Source organism: Panthera leo, chromosome E1, assembly GCF_018350215.1.
Source record: "Panthera leo isolate Ple1 chromosome E1, P.leo_Ple1_pat1.1, whole genome shotgun sequence".
NCBI classification, from domain to species: domain Eukaryota; kingdom Metazoa; phylum Chordata; class Mammalia; order Carnivora; family Felidae; genus Panthera; species Panthera leo.
In genome coordinates this window covers 4,342,362-4,360,000 of record NC_056692.1, presented here as the reverse complement: position 1 = coordinate 4,360,000, position 17,639 = coordinate 4,342,362, and the positions used below count along the sequence as shown (strand labels likewise).

The 17,639-nt window shown below is 54.2% G+C and overlaps 1 protein-coding gene across 5 annotated transcripts in view; it reads left to right on the top strand.

Annotated features, from left to right (window-relative positions):
• The window catches only part of GAS7 (growth arrest specific 7), a 214,082-nt gene that overhangs the window by 65,589 nt on the left and 130,854 nt on the right, over positions 1-17,639 (top strand). The window contains exon 1 of one of the 5 annotated variants that reach the window (XM_042915465.1): positions 10,079-10,212. The exons of the other annotated variants lie outside the window; for them this stretch is intronic. The gene's annotated coding sequence lies outside the window, so the exon portion shown is untranslated. Of the gene's footprint in view, positions 1-10,078; positions 10,213-17,639 lie in introns of those variants that run through there. 5 annotated transcript variants of the gene reach the window in all.

The window sequence follows — 17,639 nt, the reverse complement described above, 5'->3', positions numbered from 1 at the left end:
GGACACAGACCCGATACAGGCTGGTTTCTGGTGTCCATAGTGATTATCAGACCACAGCCGTGGCACTTGCTTTTATTGTCTTCCCTAGATTGAGAGGCTGGCAGGGGATCCCTGGGCAGTGGCTGTGGGCACCCTGCCCTATCGGGGCCACTACGGTGTGGCGACGCGTTGGTTGGACATGGGACCCCGAAGCCCGGACTTAGTCCCGGGGAGCTCATCTCCGGTCATTTCCGTGGCTGGAATACAGCCCAGGTTTGCTGAGGGCTGGGAGCGTGGGAGCTCCTCCTTGGAGGTCCTGGACCACGGGGGAAGCGATGCCCACAGCAGGGAGAAAGAAGTGTCCCTGGCAGCCCCCGGGAGCCATAGCTGGTGTGAGGCTGGTAGCATGCACCCCACGCACCTGGCAGGTGCTGTTTGCCCTGAGATCGCAGCCTCAAAGCAGAAGGGTGTTTTTGCGGAGTATATGTACCAGAAGCGTCTCTTTATTTGTTAATTCTGTGCTTACTGAATAGGTGACGGATAGATCAGGCTTGCTGTTCGAAAGGTACTGAAGAGTCTAAAGAAAAACACGTGGCCTCCTCGCCACACCGGACCTCCGCCTCTGCCTGTCAGTTCCCCTCCCCAGAGGCAAACAAGTTATCGGTTTCCTGCGGGCAGTTCCAGAAACCTCGGGCATTTGCAAACACGTGCGCGTCTTTATTTTTCCCTCACGCAGGTGCTCGCTGCTCCTGACCCTCTGCACCTTGCTGCGGCCGCTGCTGTTTTGCAAACCCACAGCCGTATATCATGGAGTTTAGTCGGTAGCAAGAGTGTCCTTTTAGTCGATTGCCTCTCCCTGTCTGGCCCCATATGTCCCACTATTGCTCTGGGCGGGAGGTGGGGGGGGGGCATGTGAGTGGATGGGGGCTTTCCAGGCTCCCGGGGGCCACAGGCAGAGGACCCTTCTGAGCAGTGGCCCAGGGCCTCTGCAGGCTGACAGCTTGTTTTACAGGCTCTCGGGTCTCCGGATGAGGGGCCTCCGTTTGCCATCTGAATTTTCTGCTCCTTTTCCAAGCTGCTCTCCTGGTCTCCCCCTGCTTCTCCCTCTCTAATCTCTACCTTTCTCCACCTCACCCCTGCACGAAGCAGTTTCCTCAACCTGTTGCTTCTGCTTTGTACTCTCCAAAGGTGGCATCCTTTCAATGGACAGGTGGACCTGGCTGGGCAGAAATGCCCCTCGGTTTTACTTTTAATTAGTTATATTTAAATAGTTCTGTAGGGGGCGGGGGGCACCTGGGTGGCTCAGTTGGTTGAGCGTCTGATTTCAGCTCAGGTCACGAACTCATGGTTCGTGGATTCGAGCCCCGCGTCGGGCTCTGTGCTGACAGCTCGGAGCCCGGAGCCTGCTTCGGATTCTGTGTCTCCCTCTCTCTGCCCTTCCCCTGCTCATGCTCATGCTCTGTCTCTCTCTCTCTCTTTCAAAAATACACATTACAAAAAATTAAAAAAAAAAAAAAAGATTCTGTGTCTCCCTCTCTCTTCAAAAATACACATTACAAAAAATTAAAAAAAAAAAAGATTCTGTGTCTCCCTCTCTCTCTGCCCCTCCCCTGCTTGCGCTCTGTCTCTGTCTCTCTCTCTCAAAAATAAATAAACATTAAAAAAAAATCTAAACAGTTCTGTGTGCACAGCGGTCACATATTGGATTTTGTGTGTCCACTTCTCAGGATGAGAGTAAAAATCTGCGAAGCAGAGTGTATTTGCTATGTGTTGAATCAAGTCAAAATAGCTGGGATTAGGGAGGGTCCCAAATTCAAACTTGGAATACTGGCCTTCCTCGAGGAATTTTGAAAAAAAATTTTTTTTCTTTCTTAGGTTTATTTATTTATTTGTTTTGAGAGAGAGAGAGAGAGAGAGAGAGAGAGAGAGAGTGGGGGAGGGGCAGAGAGAGAGGGAGAGAAGGAGAATCCCAAGCGGGCTCCACACTGTCAGCACAGAGTCGGATGCGGGGCCTGAACTCACAAACCACAAGTTCATGACCTGAGCCGAAACCGAGAGTCGGACGCTTAACCGACCGAGCCACCCAGGTGCCCCTCCTTGGGAATTTGATATCCTCGGCTGGACACGGCAGGCCCTGAGCTCAGCGTTGTGGGCACAGAGGTGAGCCGAGCAGGCCAGTCCTGTCCGGATGGGGCATCTCGTGCTGGGTCTCAGCACATGAGTTAAACCCAGATCCAGGAGTTCAGAAAACCATGGTCCTTGGACACTTAGAACTTCCTTGTCGTGTTAATGAACACGAGGTGTATTTGTCTCCTGTCGCTTCTGTAATGAATTGACATAAACTTAGTATCTTAAAACCACACATTTATTCTCCCCTGGTTGTGAAGGCCCAAAGCCTGGAATGAGTCTGGTTTTTGTTTTGTTTTGTTTTGTTTTGTTTTGTTTTTCAGGCTTATTATTTATTTTGAGAGAGAGAGAATGTGAGTGGGGTAGGGACAGAGAGAGAGGGAGAGAGAGAGTCCCAAGCAGGCTCTGTGTCATCAGTGCACAGCCAGATGAGGGTTGACCTCCTGAACCGCAAGATCATGACCTGAGCCGAAGGCAAGAGTTGGATGTTTATGTCCAACTGAGCCACCCAGGCTCCCCCCTGAAATGAGTCTTCTGCAGCAAAAATTAAGGCGTCAAAGGGCTGGTTCCTTCTGGAGGCTCTGGGGTGCGGAGGGAGTAGAGTCTGTTTCTATCCTTTTCCGTGTTCTAGAAACTTCTTCCTTGGCTCATGGCTACATATCATAATGCCTTATCTCCCCAACTCTGACCTCACATAATGTCTTCCCTCTTTGCTCTGTGTCCCTCTTACAAGGACCCTTGTGATTATATTTAGGCCCCACCCGGACAATCCAGTGTGACCTCCCCATCTCAGGATCCTTAACCTCCTCACGCCCACCAAGTCCCTTTTGTCATATAAGGTTAACGCCTGCAGGTTCCCAGATTCGGGGTCTGCCTGTGTTTGGGAGGCCATCTTTGGCCTGTCGTGAGGGGTGGCTTTCTTTCTTTCTTTTTTTTTTTTTTAATTAAACTTTTTTAAACACTCATTTTTGAGAGAGCATGAGTGAGGGAGGGGCAGAGAGAGAGAGGGAGACAAAGAATCCAAAGCAGGCTCCAGGCTCCGAGCCTGACGCGGGGCTCAAACCCATGAACTGCGAGATCATGACCTGAGCTGGTCAGACGCTTCACCGACTGAGCCACCCTGGCGCCCCAGGGGGGGACTTTCAGTACTTGAAAGAGGAAGTTTGGGTGACAGAAGGGCATTTGCTGAGTCGGTCACTTCCCCGGATGCTCTGAATTGGTGGGAAAGGGCAGAGCTTGAGCAAACCATCTTTGCGGGACTGATGTCCCAGAAGCAGTGGATCTCGAATTGGGTGGGTCCTCGAATGTCCTAGGAAATGTGGGAAAGGGACAGAGGCCCAGATCCCGACCCACTTCAATGAGCCTGGCCCTTTGTGTTCTTTGTGAACTTTCCGGGTGACTCCGGTCCTCAGCAACGCCTGAAAACCGTCGCTCTGGGGAGTCCTCTCCGGGATCATCTGTGTGCGGGCCTGTGGGAGGTGGAACTTCCTGTTTTCTGTAAGCAGCCAGAGCCAGCCTACAGACAGGAAGTGTGGGAGAAGACCAGAGGAGGGGCCTCCTGGCTGGCAGAGGAAATGCCACCTGTGTCACACCTGGGAGGTGAGACAAGGTGTGGCTTCGAGAAGCAAGAGAGAGAGAGTGCTAGGAGCAGAGAGAAAGGCCTTCCCGGCAGCACTGAGGTAGGAACCAGCAGGCCCTGCTTGGGGACACGGAGGCCATTTATGGGGCCAGACGGGGCAGGGGCGGGGAACTGATTTGACAAGAGGGGTGAAGGTGACCCATTTTGGGAGAGAGAAAGCAGAGGGGCAGAGAGAAAGAGGGAGACAGAGAATCCCAAGCAGGCTCCACACTGTCAGTGCAGAGCCGGACGCGGGGCTCGATCCCGTGAACCGTGAGGTCATGACCTGAGCCGAAGTCAAGGGTCAGACGCTTCACTGACCGAGCCACCCAGGCGCCCCCATAATGCGTTTGTAGTAAGTGAGCAGAGTGTGTCGGGCACTGTATGTATGGGCACGGGGCAAGGGGCTGCAGTGGCGTGGCAAGCAGGACCCACAGGGACGCTGGTGTCGTGAGTATACTTTGGGGTGAGGTGGCCTGGTGGAGTTAGTCAGCGGGCAGACATAAATAATCAAGAGACATAGCCACAATCACGTGATTGCACGTGACTAACTGGTGGCTTCTTTAGGTGGAATGTTCCGGGAGAGCTTCTCTGAGGAGGTGACTTTAAAAAAAAATTTTTTTTTTTTAATGTTTATTTTATTTTCGAGAGAGAGAGCACGAGCTGGGGAGGAGCAGAGAGAGAGAGAGAGAGAGAGAGAGAGAGGAAGACACAGAATCTGAAGCAGGCTCCAGGCTCTGAGCTGTCAGCACAGAGCCCGATGCAGGGCTCGAACTCGTGAGCCGTGAGATCATGACTTGAACTGAAGTTGGCAGCTTAACCGACTGAGCCACCCAGGCCCCCTTGAGGAGGTGGTGTTGAAGCTGACATGTAGACCAGCCATGGGAGGAGCTGGGAGAAGGGCTCTTTGGGCAGGAGTGACAGAGAGTGCCAAGGCCACGAGGAAGGGCCAGACTCGCCCCATCCAAGGAGGAGCTAGAGCAGTACAGTCTGTAGAACTTTCCACAGAGATGGGAATTCCGTATCTGGGCTGACCAATTGGCCACCAGCCGCACGGGATAGCCGATCACTTGAAACACGGTTTTAGTAAGACTTAGGAACGGAATTGTACGTTTTATTTTCATTTTGGCTGACTTAAATTTAACTTTCAGTGCCACGGGAAGCTGGTGCCTTTTCTGTTGAACAGCACAGGGGCTAACGGTCCGTGTGTCTGGAGAGAATCGTGTGAAGTAAGAGGAGATAGAGAGAGGCCGGACTTCATTGCTTCGTGCATTAGGCTACCTAGTCTGGGTTTCTTTTTTTCTAACATGGCGCAAAGCCTTCGGATGGGCTTACTTGAAAGTTCACATGATGTGATTGATGTTTTAGAAGTTCACTCTGGCTGCCACGTTGAGAGTGAATTGTAGGGCGGGTAAGGGTGGAACAGGAGGCCAGTTAGGTCCTCGTGAGGATACGGGGAAAGCTGCTGGTGCCTTGAACAGGGTGGCCACAGTGGAGCCAGAGAAACACGGATGGATTCCGTTGGAAGTGGGTCTGGCAGGAGTGGACGGGGAGGGGATGGAGAAGGCGGGAGAATTTGCTAATCCTAGATTTGGGGCTCAAGCAGCAGGAGGGATCATGGCGCCATTTGCTAAAACGAGGTATGGAGAGCACGTGTCCTTTTGGTTTGCTTTGTTTTTGGAAGCGACGAATATAGGCTCTTCTAGGGGGTTGGTGAGAGATGTCTCTTGAGCATCCGTGTAGAGACGGCAGGTAGCCAGGTGGTCATGGGGAAAGGCCAGAGCTAGAGAAAGGAAATCGAGGGTGTATAAAGCCAGGGGACAGGGTCAGGCCACTGAAGAGAGTGCGTTTATGGAGAAGAGGGGGAGGGGCAGGAGACTCCTATCCCGTTTGAGCTGGAGCATCCGAGGAAGATCCAGAAAGACCACTTGAGAAATGTGAGGTGCCCATGGCAGCCAAGAGAAGTCATTCTCTTGGTTTCCAGAAGGAAGAAACGTTGAATGCTACTGATTGGCCAAGGACTCGAGAAGAATCCAAGGTCAACAGCATGGAGGTCATGGGTGACCTTGGGAGAGCCGGCTCAGTGGAGGGAGTAGCAGAACATTGGGGCTAAGAAAGTAGAGGTCATGACCACAGGTACCTCTTTTGGGGAAAATATTTGCTGTGACCAGAAGCAAAGGAACGGGCGGGACCCGGAGGAGTGGGGATCAAGGGATATTTTTGTCTTTCTTTTTAAAGCTATGTGTTATGTGCTGATAGGTAGAAGGCAGGTAGTTTGCCTTTGATAGGAGGAGGGCCTTTTAGTCGCCATAATGGCGGGGTGGGGGGGAGGGACGGCTGCACATACGAGCCCTGATGGAATTTGGGCCAAGGGCTGATGAGCACTTACTGTCCAACTGCTCCTGTCTTTCTAAGTGAAGCGAGAGGCAAGACCGTTATCTGAGACAATAGGTAGTTGTCCCAGTGGTGGAAAACAGTCCACAGGGGTAACTACAAGAGGACTGCACGTGGCCACATGGCTCGGATTGTGCTTCTCAAACTTGAACATGCAAATGGATCACCCAGGGATTTGTTACGATGCAGAGTCTGGGTTTTTTTTTTTTTTAATTAAAAAAATTTTTTTTAATGTTTATTTTATTTTTGAGAGAGAGAGAGAGACAGAGCGCAAGGAGAGGGGCAGAGGCACACACACACACACACACACACACACACACACACACACACACACAGAATCTGAAGCAGGCTCCAGGCTCCAAGCTGTCGGGACAGAGCCTGACGCAGGGCTCGAACTCACAAACAGTGAGATCATGACCTGAGCTGAAGTTGGAGGCTCAACCGACCGAGCCACCCAGGCGCCCCAGATTCTGGTTTCTGATGACGCTCCTAGGGCATGTTGACGACGCTGTCCTTGGGTCCCACTTTGAGTGAATGAGACTCCACAGCGCTTGTGCAATGAGAAGCTTAAGAAGACATGTGGTTCCCTGATGTGTCCCAGAGATGCCTAAGTTATTTGCCCATTGAACTTACACTTCAGGCAGAATTGAGCAAGAATTGAGTCCCTATTCGAGATTTGCGGCCATCCATTGAAAGGCAGGTTCTTTTCAGCCTACATGTCCATCAACCGATGATGGATAAAGAATACATGGTGTTTGTACATATAATGGAATACTACTCAGCGATCAGAAAGAATGAAATCTTGTCATCTGCAACGACGTGGATGGAACTAGAATGTATCACGCTAAGCGAAATAAGTCAGAGAAAGACAAATATCATATGATTTCACTCATATATGGAATTTAACGTACACAGCAGATGAACGTAAGAGAAAATAATATAAAAACAGAGAGGGAGACAGACCATAAGGGACTCTTAAATACAGAGAACAAACTGAGGATTAATGGAGGGGTGTTGGGTGCGGGGGGGGGATGGGCTAAATGGGTAAGGGGCATTAAGGAGGGCGCTTGTGGGGATGAGCACTGGGTGTTATATGTTAAGTGACGAATCATTAAAATTCTAATCCTGAAGTCATTATTATACTATATGTTAACTAACTTGGATGTAAATTAAAAAAAAACAACAAATAAAAAATAAAAAGACACTTCACTGTAGATATAAAAAATAAATAAATAAATAAAAGGTTCTCCTCAATGTCAGACCTATCTGGGAGATCTTTTAAAAAAAGAACAGGGCCTGAGTATTTCGATTTTGATTGGGATTCTGAATTAAGGGATGTAGGGTGGATTCCCAGGGTTCCCTGTTTTTCAGAAGCTCCCCTGGTGATTCTCATGTTTATCCAGGCTTGAGAAACACTGATCTAAAATACCAGGTCAAGGGGATGATCATGGGAGTAAGTGGCCCAGGTGGGGTGGAGGCAGGGAGGCCCCTAGGAGGTGCGGGCTCCTGTCTGTATAAACAACTTGAGTCACCCCAAGTCAGCATGCCGAGGCTGTTGTGGCTGTCTGATTTTACATAGTCCTTTGAAAGACATGCCATGTCAGCCAGCAGGAGCAGTGTGCCCATCAGGCTCCCCTTCTGGAATCTTCATAGGATCCTGGGATGGCTCCTTGGGGCATCTGGTCTACCTTACAGGGTTCGTGGGTTGGGGGACCCATTCGGGCCTGAGGAGGGAGTTGCTCAGATGGTTCTGCCAGTCCTTACTGGTCCTAGCCCTTCAGACAGTTTCAGAGAAGATTCTCCAACAGAGGGGCCCCTTGAGTCCTGCAGCCCGGTCATGAGCGAGGCTGGTTGCAAGGCTGAGAGCCCAAAATGTGATGAGGATGAATCGTCCCATCCAGTTGCCCAGAGCGATGACAAGAATCACGATAGAAGCCAGGGCCCAAAGCATCTCTTCATGTGGCGAGGAACTAATGCCTCCACAGCCAGCAAAGGGCCTGAGGTCTTCCAACAGCTGTGCGATCAGATTTGGAAGTGGATCTTCTTCCAATTGAGCCTTGAGATGATCACGGTCTTCACGGGCACCTTGATCGTGGCCGCGTGAGAAACCCCGCTTGAGGCTCAGGGTGTGGGCAAACTGGACCCAGGTCTCTGATCTGCAGAAACCGAGGTGCCAAATGTTTGTTGTTTGAAGCCATTAAGTTTTGGACTAATTGGTTATGCGACGCTCTATAACACACAGAAGGGGCCAAGGCCGCATCGCCAGAAGGTTCCGTCTCTTTACTTTCCTGTCTGCTGCTTCATTTTCTGCCTTAGCAACCTCTTCAGAAGGATCCTACACTCTTGGTGATCCTTAAAAAAAAAATAATAAATTAATTTAAAAAGTAAGAAAAAGAAAGAAATCAATGAGTGGGTAGCTTTCAAATGGAGCCCGGGATGGCCTGGTTGGGTGGCTGCCACAGCCCCATCCCAAAATGGTCACTGGCAGGATGTGGAAGTGAAGGGATCCTTGACGTCGGCCTGGGTGGGATTTGAGAAAACCACCCCAGCTCTTGGGCAGACGGGGAATCCAGATGGTCTGTGTCGTGGAAGTCGGTGGAAAAGCCTCGAGGCCTGAAGGCCAAGGCTTTGGGGAGACCAGAGGCAGCGAGGGCTGCAAAGAAACCGATGGGGAGGGGTGTTCCCGGTTTTACCTGCGTGTGAGAGCATTCGGGTCCACATCCAAGCGGAGAGAGTACCTACCGAGGGATCGCGCTGGCGAGGACGTCAAAGCAAGCACGGGGACACCATCCTTTTGTGTAGGCTGGTGGCAAGATTTTGATCACGCGTGCTAATAGGAGGCAGGGTGGCGGGCTGGGTTGGCAGACAATGAAATTAACCCTCGAAAAAGCCGAGGCTGCGAGGAGCCCCATAAATCACCGCGATTCAACTGTCTGTCAAACCTGAGTAATTCCTCCTACAAGTCTTTTTTCCACCAGCAGTTTCTGGTTCCTCCTCCTGAGGCTTTAGGACTCCCCAGCGAGGAGGCAGATAAATGAATCTCCGCCTCCCGCTTTCTCCTCTCTCTTTGCCTTCTTGGTCTCCCGTGTAGGCGTTCAGGAGCTGGCCTCATGAGCCAAGAGCATTCCTCGTGCCCAGCAGGAGAGAAGAGAAAACTCCTGGCCCTTCTCTGTCCCTGTCGTATGCTTCTCGGGGGGAAGTGGAGGCAGGCGGTCTCCAGTGAGTCTGGGGAGGAAGTGAGCTGATCGTGCTCTGGGGTTTGGGGTACGTTAGGTTTACGAGAGTCCAGCGCTGGGGAGGAGGGCCGGGCAGAGGGCCCTGTGTGCCCTGGCACGCTTAGCTGGTGCGCCCAGGGTGGCCAGTCTTGCGGGAGTCACGGAGGTACAGCTCTCTTCCCGATGCAGTGTTGTGTGCACGGGCACGTTTCCACTTTTGTACGGGGCTCCGCCCGGGTGGGATCACTCTCTCCCATCTCACCGGGCAGGCGGAGTGTTAGAGGATTCAGCTTGTGCGTGGCCATCCCCCTTGGCCGCTTCCGCAAGAATCCCGGCGGTGGGGGGTGGGGGGAATACGACGGAGAAGCAGGTCCGGAAGCGTCTCTTCCTCCGTGCCAGGCATAGGAAGCGATCTGCCACACCCACCCCAGGGCCTTGGAACATGCCTCTCGGATCACTTGACCCCGTGACCGTGTTTTAAACTTTTCAGGCCAGACGGACGTACAGAGTCTCTGCCTGCTCGGCAGAGAAGCCAGCGTCGACGGCAGAGACCTCGCAGGGCCACACGGAACGAGTTCCTTCGTGGGGATGAGCGCATCCTGACTCTGTGGCCGGCTGGTCGGGCGGGTGCTGTTTGAAAACAGAGGTGCGGCAGAGGGAGGGCTGGACGGCGCGTCCCCGGCTCCCGCTGGTTTCCCATGACTCACCGAGGTGCTGGACAAGCTTCGGAGACTTGTTTCGCAAGCGCCAGGAGACGTGCGGAGGAGGTCGTGGGAGCACTGTGCGGACAGGTGCACGTCCCGGACCCAGCGCTCGCCTTCACGCCCGTGGCCACAGCTCGGTCCCTCAGCTTTTTTGGTCATTTATATTCAGGAGGCGGTGAGTTGCTGGCACGGTGGCTGGCGGGGGAGGGGACGAGTCTGTGTGACCCCGGTGCCTCCTCGAATGCCACCGTGTTCTCTTCCCCCCTCGGACCCTGGGGTGAGAAGTCCTGGCCCACCTTAGAAGACTTCCTTTCTGCTTGGTGCCTGGGTCACCTGATGGCCCTGCCCTCCTCTTGGGTCCATTCTTTGCAGGGAGGGCTGTCCTACCTGCGGGGGGTGGGTGGGGAGTTGTGGTTTTAGTGTCTGCCTCCCTGGCCAGCCTAGCCCTGGGGTGGGGGTGGAGGTGCGGGTGGGGTGGGGGGTCCCTGTGCGTCCCCCTCCTCTAGTTCACGTCTGCTAGCAGCTCTTTCGTCCAGTCACCCAGTGGAGCCCCCCAGGGAGGAGAGGGGGGCAGCGTGAGGTGAATGGGAGCGTCCTGACGGGAGACGGGGACGCCCCAGGGTCTCGCTGGTGGCAGGAAGTGGGTCCAGTGCACGTTTGTATCCGCCTTCCTCCCTGCCCCGAGCGAGGGCTGGAGTTGCTAAGCGCGGGCCTGCTGTGTCCGCCTGCAGATCCAACCCAAGGCACGGAGCCCGAGTGCGTTTTTACAGTGCTGAGGTCATGGTTTGCAAAAACTTGGAAAGCAGAGCAGCCTGGACCACGGAGCTCGCGGAGCCCACGGCCTGGCGTTTGCAGGTCATGGGTTTGCAAAAACTTGGAAAGCAGAGCAGCCTGGACCACGGAGCTCGCGGAGCCCACGGCCTGGCGTTTGCACGTGTGCCCTGGACAGCCTTGAACCAGTTCCACCTGACTTACACGCCCGGCGGGTTCTGGGTATCCCAGGGAGCACAGCCTGTGGGGGATCGGGACCCGGCAGAGCCTGGGGTGTCTGAGCACCTGTGCTCTGCCCTCTCCCTCTGGTTCCGGGAAGAAAGTATTTATGGAGCACCTCGTGGGCACGATGCAGAGGGGACAGTGGTGGCCGCTTTGGCTTGAGGGCCAGTGGGGGAGGCCAGCCGTAAGCAGGCATCTGCAGGAAATGTGTGCAGGGCATCACAGAGGCTCAGAATAGGGGGACGAGCAGGACGGGGCACCTGGGTTGCCTCGAGTCGCTTGAGTGTCTGACTCTTCGTCTTGGCTCAGGTTGTGATCTCAGTCTGTGAGTTCGAGCCCCGCATTGGGCTCTGAGCTGACAGTTCAGAGTCTCCTTGAGATTCTCTCTCTCCCTTTCTCTCTCTCTCTCTCTCTCTCTGCCTCTTCCTCCCTCTCTCTCTTTGGAACAGAGGTTCCAAAGGGATGCTCGGGAATCAAATCGGGGAACTTGCTTCCGTACTGTTTGTTTTGTTTTGATTTAGAAGATGTTTGGTCTGGCCCGGCCGAGGGATGGGCAGAGAGGTAAGACGATGAGGGAAGGAAGTTGTTTCTTCTGATAGGACCCGTTCTATGGCCGGGGTTAAAAACCAGCTCAGCGCTGCTGAAGCAAAGCAGGGAACGTTGGGACTCCCCTGTCGCTCTCTATTAGCTCCGAAGGTGTCAGGATATGTGGTTTCTCACTGCACCTGCGTTGCTGTTCCCACCCCTTAGGCCGACCTCATGTTGAGGACTCCGGCAGGGGTGCCTGGGGGGCTCAGTCGGTTAAGTGTCTGACTCTTAGTTTCGTTTCAGGTCATGATCTCACGGTTTCATGAGTTCGAGCCCCGCATCAGGCTCTGCGCTGACAGTGTGGAATCGTGGAATCTGCTTGGGAGTCTCTGTCTCCCTCTCTCTTTGCTCCTCCCCCACTCACTCTCTCTCTGTCTCTCTCAAAATAAGTAAGTAAGCTAAAAAAAAAAAAAAGAAAAACGACTCCCCTGAGAATGGAGAGGTGTGGCTCCCCTTGGGAAAACAATGGGGTGCCAGCACCCTAACAAGGAGACCGGGGATGGGCAGGCAGGATCAACACGCGTTCACCACTGGTTCCCGAGAACGTGAAGGAGCCAGGAAGGATTTGTGGCTTTTGTTTTGCGTGCCAGAGGTGGTTTTGAGTAGGTGGATGCTGTCCTGGCAAACGGAAGAGGGACGACGTGGGGGGAGAAAGTTTGGAGAGATCTTAGCGGTTGAATAGATGGGACCTGGGAAGTCCCTTCCTTACCCTCCTCCCAGATATGATGCTTTCTTTATTTTTACTTCGTCTGCTCCCCAGCCGGTCACTGACACCTGGGTGGTGGGAACCCAGCTGGGTGTGGGCACCAAAGGGATTGTTTCTCAAGGACTTGGTTGCCACCGAGGGTTAAAATAAGCCGCACGAAACTCATGGTCTCTAAAGGCCACGTTGGAGGTGATTGAGTATGGGAGTTGGATATGAAATGGAAACATTGAAGAGGGCTGATTTGGGGTTGGGCTTCTGGGGGCTGGGAATACATACGTACATAATACACGTATATATTTATATAGATGGGTGGGAGTGGTTTGGGAATGGAATTTGGTTTTGCACATGTTGCATTTGAGATGTTAGTGGCCTGTGTCTCTGAGGAAGAGTGTGGTTGATCCCATGAGTGGGGCCCGTGGAGGGACTGGGGAGTGATCCAGAGAGAGTGGGGGGCAGGCACAGAATCCGAAGGAGGCGCCAGGCTCCTGGCTGTCAGCACAGAGCCCCCACGCGGGGGCTCGAACTCGTGAACCGCAAGATCATGACCTGAGCCGAAGTCGGATGCTTAACCGACGGAGCCCCCCAGGCGCCCCTACAGTGAGCATTTGCCCAAGTCAGCCTGCCAACACCTGTGTGTCACAATGCCCCTTGGGATAAAAGTGACTCCCTGGTCAAATAACGTTGAACCTTGAACAAACGAATATTCGTTCTTTCTTTCACCACCTTTTTATCGAGCACCTGTTACACGTTAGGTTGGAGGTGCCCGGTGTTTTCTAACAAAAGCCTCTGCTTTCACCGCTTAGGTTCTCTTGGGGAAAGCAGACGATAAAATAACTAGATGATGTGCTTTCGGGCTCGTGAGGTACTGTTTTCCCCGTCGCAGAGCAGAGGGCAGTGGGAGGTGATGTTTTAGATGGTGTTGACAGGAAGGCTCTGTGGTCCCTGATATTTAAACAGACCCGAGTAAAATGAAGACGCAAGGAAAGAGTGTTGCAGGGGGAGGAAAAATGCACGCACACGGGCGGAGAGGTGGACATACGCTTGACCCCTCCATCGTGTCTGGAATAGAGGGAGGGAGAGACGGGGAGATCATTCAGGCCGCTGTGGACACGGGCTTTTTACTCTGCAGAAGATGAGGATCCACTGTGGAGATTTGAAGCAGGACGTGATTTTTTTTTTTTTAATTCTTAATGTTTGTTTATTTTTGAGCGAGAGAGACAGAGTGCAAGCAGGGGAGGGGCAGAGAGAGAGAGAGAGAGAGAGAGAGAGAGAGAATCCGAAGCAGGCTCCAGGCTCCGAGCTGTCCGCACAGAGCCTGATGCGGGGCTGGAACTCACAGATGGTGACATCATGACCTGAGCTGAAGTCGGATGCTCAACCGACTGAGCCACCCAGGCGCCCCTCTCGGGATTGCTTCTTAAGGATTTAGTTGACAACCAAGGGTTAAAATTAACAGTCCTATGAAACCCACGGTCTTTAAAGACTTTTTTTTTTTTTTTTTTTTTTAAGCTGTTCTCTTCCCGCAAACCCACGGGAGCGCTTTCTTTTGGCGTTCAGGCAGAAACGGTCGTACTTTCCCTGAGCCCGCTGGCTTCTTTTAAGGACCAAGGACCGTTCAGCCAAACGCATTGCCCTCCTTGCACTGGCTGCAAAGCTCGGTGCCAGATCTGGGGCCCACCTCGTGTGCCGGAAGATTGCATCACCGGTGTCCCTGACTTCTCCCAAACTTCATCATAGTTTCTTTTTCTTTTTATTTTTTTAAAGATTTATCTTTCTTTAAAAAATATTTTTCCTTTTATTGCAGTACGGTTGGCACACGATGTTCCATGAGTTACGGCGAACAGCAGAGCGATCTGTCAGTGCTGTTAGAACACCACTGACTGCATTCCCCATGCAGTTGCTTTCATCCCCGGACTTACTCGTTTCATAACTGGAAGCCGGGACCTCCCCCACTCCCCTTCCCCTTACTTTCTCTGCCCTGTGTTCCCTTCATTTGCCGCTCTAGGTGTCTGGTCCAGGAAGAGGGAGCGTGGGGACGTAGATTCTCTTTCTGCAGTCCTGATGGTGAGAGGGAAGCCTCATTTTGTGCTCCCTCCGTCCTGCCACCCTTTTTTCCCTGCTCCAGTGTGGGGCCGGCTAGACTTGACTTTCCTCCTCTGGGTTCGGTGCCCCCCTCCCTCCCAACGCGGGAAGCAGCCACTGCACGGGTCAGACGGCAGCTTGCCCTGCGTCATTAGGGATGATTTACTTCTCTGGCGGAGACCCCGGCCTGCGAGTCCACACGGACCGCACGTGAACTTGTGGAACAGCGTTTTGCAGTGCACGCTGCTGGAGCCGCCCTCTGGCTGGTGACGCAGCCAGGGGCCAAGGCACTTTGTGCAGAGGGGAGGTGCTTGGGCTGCCCCTTCCTGAACCCCTCATCGCCGCTCAGAGTCCCGCAAGGTTCGAACCAGGAGAGATGTTTGCCAGCAGCCGGGCTGCCTGGGGTCCTCATTCTCCCCTTCCCTCCCTCGGGCAACTGTCCCCCCAGTGCTCCGGGCACTGTCTATGACCACACTGGCTCCCTAGTTTATTCTCTCCCTCCCTCCTTTCCCCTCTCCTCCCTCTCCCCTCCTCTCCCCTTCTCTCCCCTTCCCGCATCTTTTCTGAAACACCACAAGTGTTTTACCCCCTTTTGTGTACCGGAACCATCCCCGATGAGATCGTACCTTCCCAGCTCTGCTGCTGGGGGGCTTCAGGGTTTCACCCTCCCTCCTCTTCCTGAACCCCCCCCCCCCCCCCCCCCCCCCCCCCCCCCCGCAGGCTGATGCCATTTTTAGTTTTCAGTAACTTTCTTTATGGAGGATTCTCAAGATCCTGTGGGTTTGAGCACCAGAAGGGCCCTGGAATCTAGCTCGGATTCCATTTCTCTGCAGCCAGAGGGCCGCAGGGTGACATCTCCCCGCAGAGACCCCCTCATGGCCAGCCTGAGCCCTTGAGGTGTGTGGAGTCTGTCTTCTTTATAATGGTGAAGGCTTCCCAAATGTCTGACGAAGCTGTTCAGAAAGCCCTCTCCATCCATCCATTCATTCATTCATTCACTCCACATGAGTCAGAGAAGCTTTATTGATTTTCTTTGGTATGTTTGCAAGGTGTGTCCACTGGGACCTGTGGGTAGTGTAGACACCCAGTGTGGACACTTGGCCCTCTGCGTCCCAGGGGCTTACAAGTTCGTGTCCCGGCTGGGACAGACACGGGCCACGTTCCAGCCTACACCGAGGCGGCGGTGGCGATCGGTGCCCCTCCGAACGCATCCTGGTCCGGCACCCGGTCACTGCCCCCATCCCCCGGGAGAGGGCTTCCTGCTTAGCAGAGATTGGGGTAGTTTGCGTGCACAGCCCTCTTGGGGACGCCAGGCTGAGCTCGCTCGGAACCCTGGGCAGGTGGCATATCTCCATCCCCTGGACTCTCCTTCTCTGATGGGTTTCCCCTTTTGGGTTTTCCCCAGGCACACCCGAGCCTTGGGATCAACTCTCAAGAAACTAAGTGGGAACTCAGTGGGAACACAGGTTTCCCATTTGCTTAGAGGAGAAAAAAGGTAATGTTTTGCGTAACCGCTAGGATTTATGGGCCCTTAGCCGGTACCTGCTGGTGCCCCGCGGAGGTCCTCTGTGGAACTCATCCGGGAGCTTGGAAGCCACGTCTGGTGGTCCAGTGTAGTCTCGTGGATCTTCCTCTCGCTGGGGTCTCTCTGGCATCCGTGCTCTGTCAACCTTGGTCCTCTGACGGTGACGTGGCTAGCCCTGATGTGTTATTCCCAGGAACGAGTGGCCACGCAGTGTCCCAGAAGTCTCCTTTTTGCCCTCTCTACGGTTCTGTGTGACGGAGCCTGAGTCCAGCTGGGGGTGATGCCCGGTCCGCACAGCAGGATCTCTCAGGATTGTTTTCATCCACACTCCACCCTTCAGGATGTATTCACCAGCTTTGGTGTGAAGTCAGAACACTTAACCTGCCAGCGATTTGTGTGGGTTCCAACAGCCTCTGCAACCCACGTGCATCCCTTTTCCTGTCACGTTTAATTCCCTGCCCTCCGCTTTTGCTCAGACTCGGTCGCCATCCCCTCCGCCCGTGTCCAGAGCCCGGGACGAGCCCAGGTTCCTCACGATGGTTTCGTAGCAGGGGCCGCTCCGGGTAGCGTAACTTTTGTGCCAAGGCGGAAGAGACAGGATCGCTGCTCTCCCAGCCTTGCAGGGACCCACGGAGACCCTGCCTCCCTCCCAGATAGTGTCAGTGCCACAGTGTACACATTCCAGGCTGATTAGCTAATGACTTTGGACCGGGCTAGCGCGATGCCAAAAGTGTGATTCACTCAGTTGCAGGTAGGGACAACGGTGAGCATGCTCTGTTGCCATGGGGACGTGAACACCGATTCGTCTCCAAGCAGAAAGAATTCACTGCCACTCCTCTGGGATGTGGACGTCTCCCACACCGCTCCCCGGGCACTCTGCTCTCCCTCGGGCTGCAGTGCGCCCCCCCCCCCCCCGTGTCCCCCATCCGCCGTCGCTCCCTCCTGGTGGGCGCCCTGGTCCCTCGGGTGCAGCGGACACCCCTCGCTGCTCTGTGGGTTCAGGTACCATCTAGCCACACCTCCGATGCCTCGTCTGAAGCCCCAGTGACCGGGTTGTACTCGACCGAATGCTTTCTTGAGGTGCGGCCCTGTGACGAGGTGACAAGGGCGAGGCTTTAAAGTTGGACAGATGTGGCTCAGGTTTCTGTCGTCATTCATGAGCTCCGTAGCCTTGGGAAAATGTTTTTCTTCCTCCTCCGTGTCCTCCTAGGGAAATTGGGGCAGTCCCTACCTTACCGGGCTGCAGGAGGACGAGACGGAAGCGTGTCAGAGCGCTTCGCACATCGCTCCGCGTTTGCTTTCGTTCTGTCTCTTCTGTGTCTCAACAGCCCAGGGGGCCCCGGGGATCGGCGCTGGGACATCCTGTGAAGTCGGCTAGGAGGCCGGCGCACCCAGGGACGGTTGTCCGGAATGCAGAACTCCGGGCCGCGCGCCCCGTCCGCCTTGCGCCGCTTGGGGGTTCTTGGGTCGCAGACGCCAGAAACGGATTGTGGCTGACATGAAAAGCAAAGGGGAAGCCATGGGAGAGATGCTGCGGCTCGCAGAGTGGGCAGGGGGCTGGGGGAGCCTGAACACCCGACAGACACCGAGGTGCTCGCTTGTGGGAGGCCCTGCGGGAAGGGGTGGCGGGCACGGTGTCAGAGCAGAAGTTAGCGTGGTCGGGTGTGCTTGGTGGTGACGGATGAAGCCCACCCATGTCTCAGGGGGT